Raw genomic sequence first — 10,663 nt, 5'->3', positions numbered from 1 at the left:
AGACTTTTTTTTTTTAATTATTTTATTTATTTATTTTTGGCTGCGTTGTTGGGTCTTTGTTGCTGTGCGCGGGCTTTCTCTAGTTGCCATGAGTGGGGGCTGCTCTTTGTTGTGGTGCGCGGCTTCTCATTGCGGTGGCTTCTCTTGTTGTGGAGCACGGACTCTAGGCATGCGGGCTCAGTAGTTGTGGCTCGCGAGCTCTAGAGTGCAGGCTCAGTAGTTGTGGCGCACGGGTTTAGCTGCTCCGCAGCATGTGGGATCTTCCCAGACCAGGGCTCGAACCCCTGTCCCCTGCATTGGCAGGCAGATTCTTAAACACTGCGCCACCAGGGAAGCCTTAGAATTTTATGTGACAGAGAAATAAACTTCTCCTTTGTTTAAGGCACTATATTTTTGTGTCTCTTACTGCCAAACTAACCATAAATGAGACTTAAGAACAGGCTACTGACCTTGTTTTATGGAAGATAATTGTGTGGAAGATAACTAGTTCTTTACATCTGTAAAGTATTAATCTTGAAGTTATAAAGGTGACCTTAGTGACATTACATGTCTATTAGATTTATAGCAACTTTAGTAGAAAATAGTTCTTTCAAATGGAATGTTTGGTTACACTGTTACTCAGCAGTGTGGAAAAACTGAAAATGACCTCAGTATTTGATAATGAATTAATAGAATGGCACCTTAAATCATATTGTATCAATTTAATGGAATAGTAATTTTTTTCTTTTTAACAGCTTTATTAAGATATAATCATATACCACACAATTCACCCATTTAATGGGTACAACTTAATGGTTTTTAGTATAGTGACAGAGTTGTGCAACCATCACCACAGTCTGATTTAGAACTTTTTCATCATCCCAGAAAGGAACCTCTTGCCCACTAGAAGTCAGCACCCATGCCCCTCTCCCACACCCATACTGCTAGCCCTAGACAACCACTAATCTACTTTCTGTCTCTGTAGATTTGCCCATTCTGGACATTTTATATGAATGGAATCATATAACACATGCTCTTTTGTGACAGACTTCTTTCACTTAGCATAATGTAGAGTTTATTCATGTTATCGCATGAGGTATCAATACTTTATTCCTTTTTATCGCCAAGTAGTATTCTATTGTATGGACATACCACATTTTATTTATCTATTCATCAGTTGATGGATACTTGAGTTTCCACTTTTTGGCTCTTGTGAATAATGCTGCTATGAACATTTCATGCACAAGTTTTTGTGTGGATGTGTGTTTTCATTTCTCTTGGGTATATATCTAAGAATGAAATTGCTGGATCACATGGAAACTATGTTTAACATTTTGATGAACTGCCGAACTGTTTTCCAAAGTAGCTGTATCATTTTACATATCCACCAACAACGTGTGAGGGTTCCAGTTTCTCCACATCCTCCCCAACGCTTGTTATTATCTATCTTTTTGAATATAGTCATCCTTGTGGGTGTGAAGTGGTATCTCATTGATGTCTATTGTTGGGGACATAGTTGGTCATCAAGAGGATGTGACCACTGGTTGACCTGCGAGCTGGACCTGGGGTCAGTGGCTTACCACCCCATCCCCTATCTTTGGAATGTTTGTTCTGCCCACTGTTCCCACAGTGGGAGCCATTTTCAAGGACACAGGCTTGGGACTTCCCTGGCGGTCCAGTGGTTAAGACTCTGTGCTTCCAGTGCAGGGGGTGTGGGTTCAATCCCTGGTCAGGGAACTAAGATCCCACATGCCGTGCTGTGCGGCCAAAAAATAAAATTAAAAAAAAAAAAAGGACACATCCTTGAGAGAGTAATGTGTTGTTGAGACCATCTGGACAATATACGTGACTGAACCCAGTTAAGGACTCTTTATAAACTTCTAAGATTCCAGTGGATGGGTGTGGAGATCTACTCGTATTGTGGCCACACAAGACAAGCCTCATATGTCACTTCCCTTGCTTATTGAAACTGCCATCTTCTAATCTGCAATGGTCTGCCTTTTCCTTTGGTCTCTCCTTACCCTCCATGTAGGGGGACCAGTTACAGATTTTACCCGGGAAGCTCCCAAGTTTGCCAACCAATAGCTATTCGAGTCCTTTGCCCATTTTATTTGTTTTGTTGTTTTTGTTTGTTTGTTTATGTTTTTCTTCCTTTGCCCATTTTAAATTTGGGTTGTCTTTTTATTATTAAGTTATAAGAGATCTTTATATACTCTGGATACAAGTCACTTATATATATAATTTGTAAATACTTCCCCCCACTATGTGAGTTGTTTTTCACTTTCCTTTTTATTTTTATGTATAAATTTATTTTTTAATTAAGCTTTTATGAAATTGCCATTCTATATTTGGACTCTTTTTTTAATTTCTTTTTTTTTTCATCTTTATTGGAGTATAATTGCTTTACATTGTTGTGTTAGTTGCTGCTGTATAACAAAGTGAATCAGCTATATGTATACATATATCCCCATATCCCCTCCCTCTTGCGTCTCCCTCCCACCATACCTATCCCACCCCTCTAGGTCATCACAAAGCACCGAGCTGATCTCCCTGTGCTATGCTGCTGCTTCCCACTAGCTATCTGTTTTACATTTGGTAGTGTATATATGTCCATGCCATTCTCTCACTTTGTCCCAGCTTACCCTGCCCCCTCCCCGTGTCCTCAAGTCCATTCTCTACGTCTGCATCTTAATTCCTGTCCTGCCCCTAGGTTCTTCAGAACCATTTTTTTTTTTAGATTCCATATATATGTGTTAGCATACGGTATTTGTTTTTCTCTTTCTGACTTACTTCTCTCTGTAGGACAGACTCTAGGTCCATCCACCTCACTACAAATAACTCAATTTTGTTTCTTTTTATGGCTGAGTAATATTCCATTGTATATATGTGCCACATCTTCTTTATCCATTCATCTGTCGATGGACACTTAGGTTGCTTCCATGTCCTGGCTATTGTAAATAGAGCTGCAATGAACATTGTGGTACATGTATCTTTTTGAATTATGGTTTTCTCAGGGTATATGCCCAGTAGTGGGATTGCTGGGTCGTATGGTAGTTTTATTTTTAGTTTTTTAAGGAACCTCCGTACTGTTCGCCATAGTGGCTGTATCAATTTACATTCCCACCAACAGTGCAAGAGGGTCCCCTTTTCTCCACACCCTCTCCAGCATTTATTGTTTGTAGATTTTTTGATGATGGCCATTCTGACCGGTGTGAGGTGATACCTCATTGTAGTTTTGATTTGCATTTCTCTAGTGATTAGTGATGTTGAGCATCCTTTCATGTGTTTGTTGGCAATCTGCATATCTTCTTTGGAGAAATGTCTATTTAGGTCTTCTGCCCATTTTTGGATTGGGTTGTTTGTGTTTTTGATATTGAGCTGCATGAGCTGCTTGTAAATTTTGGAGATTAATCCTTTGTCAGTTGCTTCATTTGCAAATATTTTCTCCCATTCTGAGGGGTGTCTTTTCGTCTTGTTTATGGTTTCCTTTGCTGTACAAAAGCTTTTAAGTTTCATTAGGTCCCATTTGTTTATTTTTGTTTTTATTTCCATTTCTCTAGGAAGTGAGTCAAAAAGGATCTTGATATGATTTATGTCATGGACTGTTCTGCCTATGTTTTCCTCTAAGAGTTTTATAGTGTCTGGCCTTACATTTAGGTCTTTAATCCATTTTGAGTTTATTTTTGTGTATGGTGTTAGGGAGTGTTCTAATTTCATTCTTTTACATATAGCTGTCCAGTTTTCCCAGCACCACTTATTGAAGAGGCTATCTTTTCTCCATTGTATATTCTTGACGCCTTTATCAAAGATAAGGTGACCATATGTGTGTGAGTTTATCTCTGGGCTTTCTGTCCTGTTCCATTGATTTATATTTCTCTTTTTGTGCCAGTACCATGCTGTCTTTCTTTTTTTTTTAATTTTTAATTCTAGAATTTTTATTTTTTTATTTTATTTTTTAAAATTTTATTTATTTATTTTTGGCTGCATTGGGTCTTCGTTGCTGCGTGCAGGCTTTCTCTAGTTCCGGTGAGTGGGGGCTACTCTTTGTGGTGCGCGAGCTTCTCACTGTGGTGACTTCTCTTTTTGTGGAGCACGGGCTCTAGGCACGCAGGCTTCAGTAGTTGTGGCGTGTGGGCTCAGTAGTTGTGGCTTGCAGACTCTGGAGTGCAGTTTCAGTATTTGTGGCACACGAGCTTAGTTGCTTAGTTGCACACGCACGGCATGTGGGATCTTCCTGGACCAGGGCTCGAACCCATGTCCCCTGCATTGGCAGGTGGATTCTTAACCACTGCACCACCAGGGAAGTCCCCCATACTGTCTTGATTACTGTAGCTTTGTAGTGTAGTCTGAAGTCAGGGAGCCTGACTCCTCCAGCTCTGTTTTTCTTTCTCAAGATTGCTTTGGCTATTCGGGGTCTTTTGTGTTTCCATACAAATTGTGCAATTTTTTGTTCTAGTTCTGTGAAAAATACCATTGGTAGTTTAATAGGGATTACATTGAATCTGTAGATTGCTTTGGGTAATATCGTCATTTTCACAATGTTGACTCTTCCAGTCCAGGAACATGGTATATCCCTCCATCTGTTTGTATCATCTTTAATTTCTTTCATCAGTGTCTTATAGTTTTCTCATAGAGGTCTTTTGTCCCCTTAGGTAGGTTTATTCCTAGGTATTTTATTCTTTTTGTTGCAATGGTAAATGGGAGTGTTTCCTTAATTTCTCTTTCAGATTTTTCATCATTAGTGTATAGGAATGCAAGAGATTTCTGTGCATTAATTTTGTATCCTGCTACTTTACCAAATTCATTGATTAGCTCTACTAGTTTTCTGGTGACATCTTTAGGATTCTCTATGTATAGTATCATGTCATCTGCAAACAGTGACAGTTTTACTTCTTCTTTTCCAATTTGGATTCCTTTTATTTCTTTTTCTTCTCTGATTGCCATGGCTAGGACTTCCAAAACTATGTTGAATAATAGTGGTGAGAGTGGGCAACCTTGTCTTGTTCCTGATCTTAGTGGAAATGGTTTCAGTTTTTCACCATTGAGAACAATGTTGGCTGTGGGTTTGTCATATATGGCCTTTATTATGTTGAGGTAAGTTCCCTCTATGCCTACTTTCTGGAGAGTTTTTATCATAAATGGGTGTTGAATTTTGTCAAAAGCTTTTTCTGCATCTATTGAGATTATCATATGGTTTTTATCCTTCAGTTTGTTAATATGGTGTATATCATTGATTGATTTGTGTATATTGAAGAATCCTTGCATTCCTGGGATAAACCCCTCTTGATCATGGTGTATGATCCATTTAATGTGCTACTGGATTCTGTTTGCTAGTATTTTCTTGAGGATTTTTGCATCTATGTTCATCAGTGATATTGGCCTGTGTTTTCTTTTTTTGTAACATCTTTGTCTGGTTTTGGTATCAGGGTGATAGTGGCCTCTTAGAATGAGTTTGGGAGTGTTCCTCCCTCTGCTATATTTTGGAAGAGTTTGAGAAGGATAGGTGTTAGCTCTTCTCTAAATGTTTGATAGAATTCACTTGTGAAGCCATCTGATCCTGGGCTTTTGTTTGTTGGAAGATTTTTAATCACAGTTTCAATTTCAGTGCTTGTGATTGGTCTGTTTATATTTTCTATTTCTTCCTGGTTTAGTCTCGGAAGGTTGTGCTTTTCTAAGAATTTGTCCATTTTATTGGCATATGGCTGCTTGTAGTAATCTCTCATGATCCTTTGTATTTCTGCAGTGTCAGTTGTTACTTCTCGTTTTTCATTTCTACTTCTGCTGATTTGAGTCTTCTCCCTTTTTTTCTTGATGAGTCTGGCGAATGGTTTTTCAATTTTGTTTATCTTCTCAAAGAACCAGCTTTTAGTTTTATTGATCTTTGTTATCGTTTTCTTCATTTCTTTTTCATTTATTTCTGATCTGATCTTTATGATTTGTTTCCTTCTGCTAACTTTGGGGTTTTTTTGTTCTTCTTTCTCTAATTTGCTTTAGGTGTAAGGTGAGGTTGTTTATTTGAGATGTTTCTTGTTTCTTGAGGTAAGATTGTATTGCTATAAACTTCCCTCTTAGAACTGATTTTGCTGCACCCCATAGGCTTTGGGTCGTCGTGTTTTCATTGTCATTTGTTTCTAGGTATTTTTTAATTTCCTCTTTGATTTCTTCAGTGATCTCTTGGTTATTTAGTAGTGTATTGTTTAGCCTCCATGTGTTTGTATTTTTTACAGATTTTTTTCCTCTAATTGATATCTAGTCTCATAGCATTGTGGTCAGAAAAGATACTTGATATAATTTCAGTTTTCTTAAATTTACCAAGGCTTGATTTGTGACCCAAGATATGATCTATCCTTGAGAATGTTTCATAAGCACTTGAGAAGAAAGCATATTCTGTTGTTTTTAGATGGAATGTCGTATAAATATCAATTAAGTCCATCTTGTTTCATGTATCATTTAAAGCTTGTGTTTCCTTATTTATTTTCATTTTGGATGATCTGTCTATTGGTGAAAGTGGGGTGTTAAAGTCACCTACTATTATTGTGCTGCTGTCGATTTTCCCTCTTATGGCTGTTAGCATTTGCCTTATGTATTGAGGTGCTCCTATGTTGGGTGCATAAATATTGACAATTGTTATATCTTCTTCTTGGATTGATCCCTTGATCATTAGGTACTGTCCTTCTTTGTCTCTTGTAATAGTCTTTATTTTAAAGTCTATTGTGTCTGATATGAGAATTGCTACTCCAGCTTTCTTTTGATTTCCATTTGCATGGAATATCTTTTTCCGTCCCCTCACTTTCACTCTGTATGTGTCCCTAGGTTTGAAGTGGGTCTCTTGTAGACAGCATATATATGGGTCTTATTTTTGTATCCATTCATCCAGTCTGTGTCTTTTGGTTGGAGCATTTAATCCATTTACATTTAAGGTAGTTATCGATATGTATGTTCCTGTTATCATTTTCCTAATTGTTTTGGGTTTGTTATTATAGGTCTTTTCCTTCTCTTGTGTTTTCTGCCTAGAGAAGTTCCTTTAGCATTTGTTGTAAAGCTGGTTTGGTGGTCCTGAATTCTCTTAGCTTTTGCTTGTCTGTAAAGGTTTTAATTTCTCCGTTGAATCTGAATGAGATCCTTGCTTGGTAGAGTAATCTTGGTTGTAGGTTTTTCCCTTTCATCACTTTAAATATGTCCTGTCGCTCCCTTCTGGCTTGCAGAGTTTCTGCTGAAAGATCAACTGTTAACCTTATGGGGATTCCCTTGTATGTTATTTGGTGCTTTTCCCTTGCTGTTTTCAATATTTTTTCTTTGTACTTAATTTTTGATAGTTTGATTAATATGTGTCTTGGCGTGTTTCTCCTTGGATTTATCCTGTATGGGACTCTCTGCGCTTCCGGGAGTTGATTGACTATTTCGTGTCCCATATTAGGGACGTTTTCAAGTATAATCTCTTCAAATATTTTCTCAGTCCCTTTCTTTTTCTCTTCTTCTTCTGGGACCCCTATAATTCGAATGTTGGTGCATTTAACATTGTCCCAGAGATCTCTGAGACTGTCCTCAATTCTTTTCATTCTTTTTTCTTTATTCTGCTCTGCAGTGGTTATTTCCACTATTTTATCTTCCAGGTCACTTATCCGTTCTTCTACCTCAGTTATTCTGCTATTGATTCCTTCTAGAGAATTTTTAATTTCATTTATTGTGTTGTTCATCATTGTTTGTTTGCTCTTTAGTTCTTCTAGGTCCTTGTTAAGGGTTTCTTGTATTTTCTCCATTCTCTTTCCAAGATTTTGGATCATCTTTACTATCATTACTCTGAATTCTTTTTCAGGTAGGCTGCCTATTTCCTCTTCATTTGTTTGGTCTGGTGCGTTTTTACCTTGCTCCTTTATCTGCTGTGTATTTCTCTGTCTTCTCATTTTGCTTAACTTACTGTGTTTGGGGTCTCCTTTTCGCAGGCTGCAGGTTTGTAGTTCCCGTTGTTATTGGTGTCTGCCCCCAGTGGCTAAGGTTGGTTCAGTGGGTTGTGTAGGCTTCCTGGTGGAGGGAACTGGTGCCTGTGTTCTGTTGGATGAGGCTGGATCTTGTATTTCTCGTGGGCAGGACCGTGTCTGGTGGTGTGTTTTGGGGTGTCTGTGACCTTATGATTTTAGGCAACCTCTCTGCTAATGGGTGGGGTTGTGTTCCTGTCTTGCTAGTTGTTTGGCATGGGGTGTCCAGCACTGGAGCTTGCTGGTTGTTGAGTGGAGCTGGGTCTTAGTGTTGAGACGGAGATCTTTGGGAGAGCTCTCGCCAATTGATAGTATGTGGGGACAGGAGGTCTCTGGTGGTCCAATGTCCTGAACTCGGCTCGCCCACCTCAGAGGCTCAGGCCTGACACCTGGCCAGAGCACCAAGACCCTGTCAGCCACACGGCCAGACAAGCAAAGTTGAGAGTCAAAGAAAATTTTCATTCTCTCATTTCATGGCATAGCAACATTGGTATCCTTGATTTTCACAACAGATGCAGAGGTCTTATGGTATGTTTACCTCTTAGAATAAGCCAATTTGAATCTTGTTTCATAAGAAGTTCTTCATAAGATCCCCAAAGATGATCTCCCATAATCTTGTGGTAATTTCATAGCCCCCTTCTGTTGCTATGGCATGGAGCTCGACTGTTGTGAGCATCAGCTTCAAACGCCAGAGACCTGTTTTTCACTCTCTTGATGGCACTGTTTGCAGCCCAAAAGTTTTTAATTTTGATGAAATCCACTTTTTCTATTTTTATTTTGTTGGTTGTGCTGTTAGTTTTGTATCTAAGAAGTCTTTGCCTAAACCAAGATCATGAAGTTTAGTCCTATGTTTTCTTCTAAGACTTTTATAGTTTTAATTCTTACATTTAGGTCTGTGGTTCATTTCAAGTTAATTTTTGTTCATGGTGTGAGGAAGGAGTACAAATTCATTCTTCTGCATGTGGATATTCAGTTGTTCTAGTACCATTTGTTGAAAAGACTATTCTTTCTCCCATTTAATTGTCTTAGCAGGACTAACTCTTTTATTTTTCTCATTATGTGTGATGTGTTCCTATAAAAAATTAAATGGCATGTAAATAAATAATATAAAAAGTAAAAGGCCCTTAGAATTCTACCTCCAAAGATAATAACTGTTAATACTATAAACGAGTGGTCTGGAATAACTGATCTCTAAGGGACCTTCCACACCTATGTGTATATAAAATTTAACGAGGTACAAATTATTCCCAGAAATACTATTTAGCATAAGTTCCTATTTAACATGAGTTATTCCCTGAAGGACTCAAAGGAAGGGCCTAGTGGCCCAGTGATGTATCTATCATCTTGTTACTACTCTATACCAGGAGAACCCACTTTAAGCTATTAATACTTTTATTTTTTTATTTTTTTAATACTTTTATTAAAATATACAGATCTTTCCTGGAATACCCATCTGTTCTTTTTTTTTTCCTACTTTGCATTCTTCATTATGCCAAGCAAACATGCTCCTAAATGATACTTGCACTCATCTCCTCTGCACTGGAGAGGGCATCACATCTCAATAGCAATAAAAAGGAGTAGCTAAGAGCACAGAGTCAGACTGCCCTGTTTATTTTTTTATTTTTTAAAATTATTTATTTATTTATTTATTTATTTATGGCTGCATTGGGACTTCGTTGCTTCGCGTGGGCTCTGGTTGCAGTGAGCGGGGGCTACTCTTTTATTTTATTTATTTTTTTAATTCTGAAAGACATATAAGAAACTATAGATGAGTGATTCTTTTTTTTTTATAAGCAGATATTCATTTTTAATTATTATTTATTTATTTATTTATTTTTGGCTGTGTTGGGTCTTCGTTTCTGTGCGAGGGCTTTCTCCAGTTGCGGCAAGTGGGGGCCACTCTTCATCACGGTGCGTGAACCTCTCACTATAGTGGACTCTCTTGTTGCAGAGCACAGGCTCCAGACGAGCAGGCTCAGTAGTTGTGGTTCACGGGCCTAGTTGCTCCACGGCATGTGGGATCTTCCCAGACCTGGGCTCGAACCCGTGTCCCCTGCATCGGCAGGCAGATTCTCAACCACTGCGCCACCAGGGAAGCCCAGCGGGGGCTACTCTTTGTTGTGGTACACGGGCTTCTCATTGTGGTGGCTTCTCTTGTTGCAGAGCGTGGGCTGTAGGCGTGTGGGCTTCAGTAAGAATGATAAAAGATTGTGTTCACCAGGAAGATATACAACTCTAAATTTATACTAACCTAATAACTTAGCCTCAAATAAAACAAAAATTTATAGAACTAATAGGAGAAATAGGCAAATACAGAATCATATTGAGAGCTTTTCAAAATACCTCTCTCAGTAATTTATGGAATGCAAACTGTATCATTAAGGATATATATTTGGATATACAAACCAGTGAACTTGGCTTAATTGACACATAGAACATCACACCTTGAAATTACAGTTCTTAATTCTTCTTAAATATGCACAGAACATTTAAACAATTTGACCATGTTCTGGATAGCTATTGCTGCATTACAAATTATCATTAAATGTAGAACTCAAAATAACAATTTATTATTATTATTATTATTTTTGGCTACACTGCACAGCTTGTGGGATCTTAGTTCCCCGACCAGGGATCGAACCCGGGGCCCTTGGCAGTGAAAGCACAGAGCCCTAACCACTGAACCGCCAGGGAATTCCCAGCAATTT

The sequence above is a fragment of the Balaenoptera musculus genome, chromosome 2, assembly GCF_009873245.2.
Source record: "Balaenoptera musculus isolate JJ_BM4_2016_0621 chromosome 2, mBalMus1.pri.v3, whole genome shotgun sequence".
In the NCBI taxonomy this organism is placed as follows: domain Eukaryota; kingdom Metazoa; phylum Chordata; class Mammalia; order Artiodactyla; family Balaenopteridae; genus Balaenoptera; species Balaenoptera musculus.
This window is presented reverse-complemented; position numbering follows the sequence as displayed.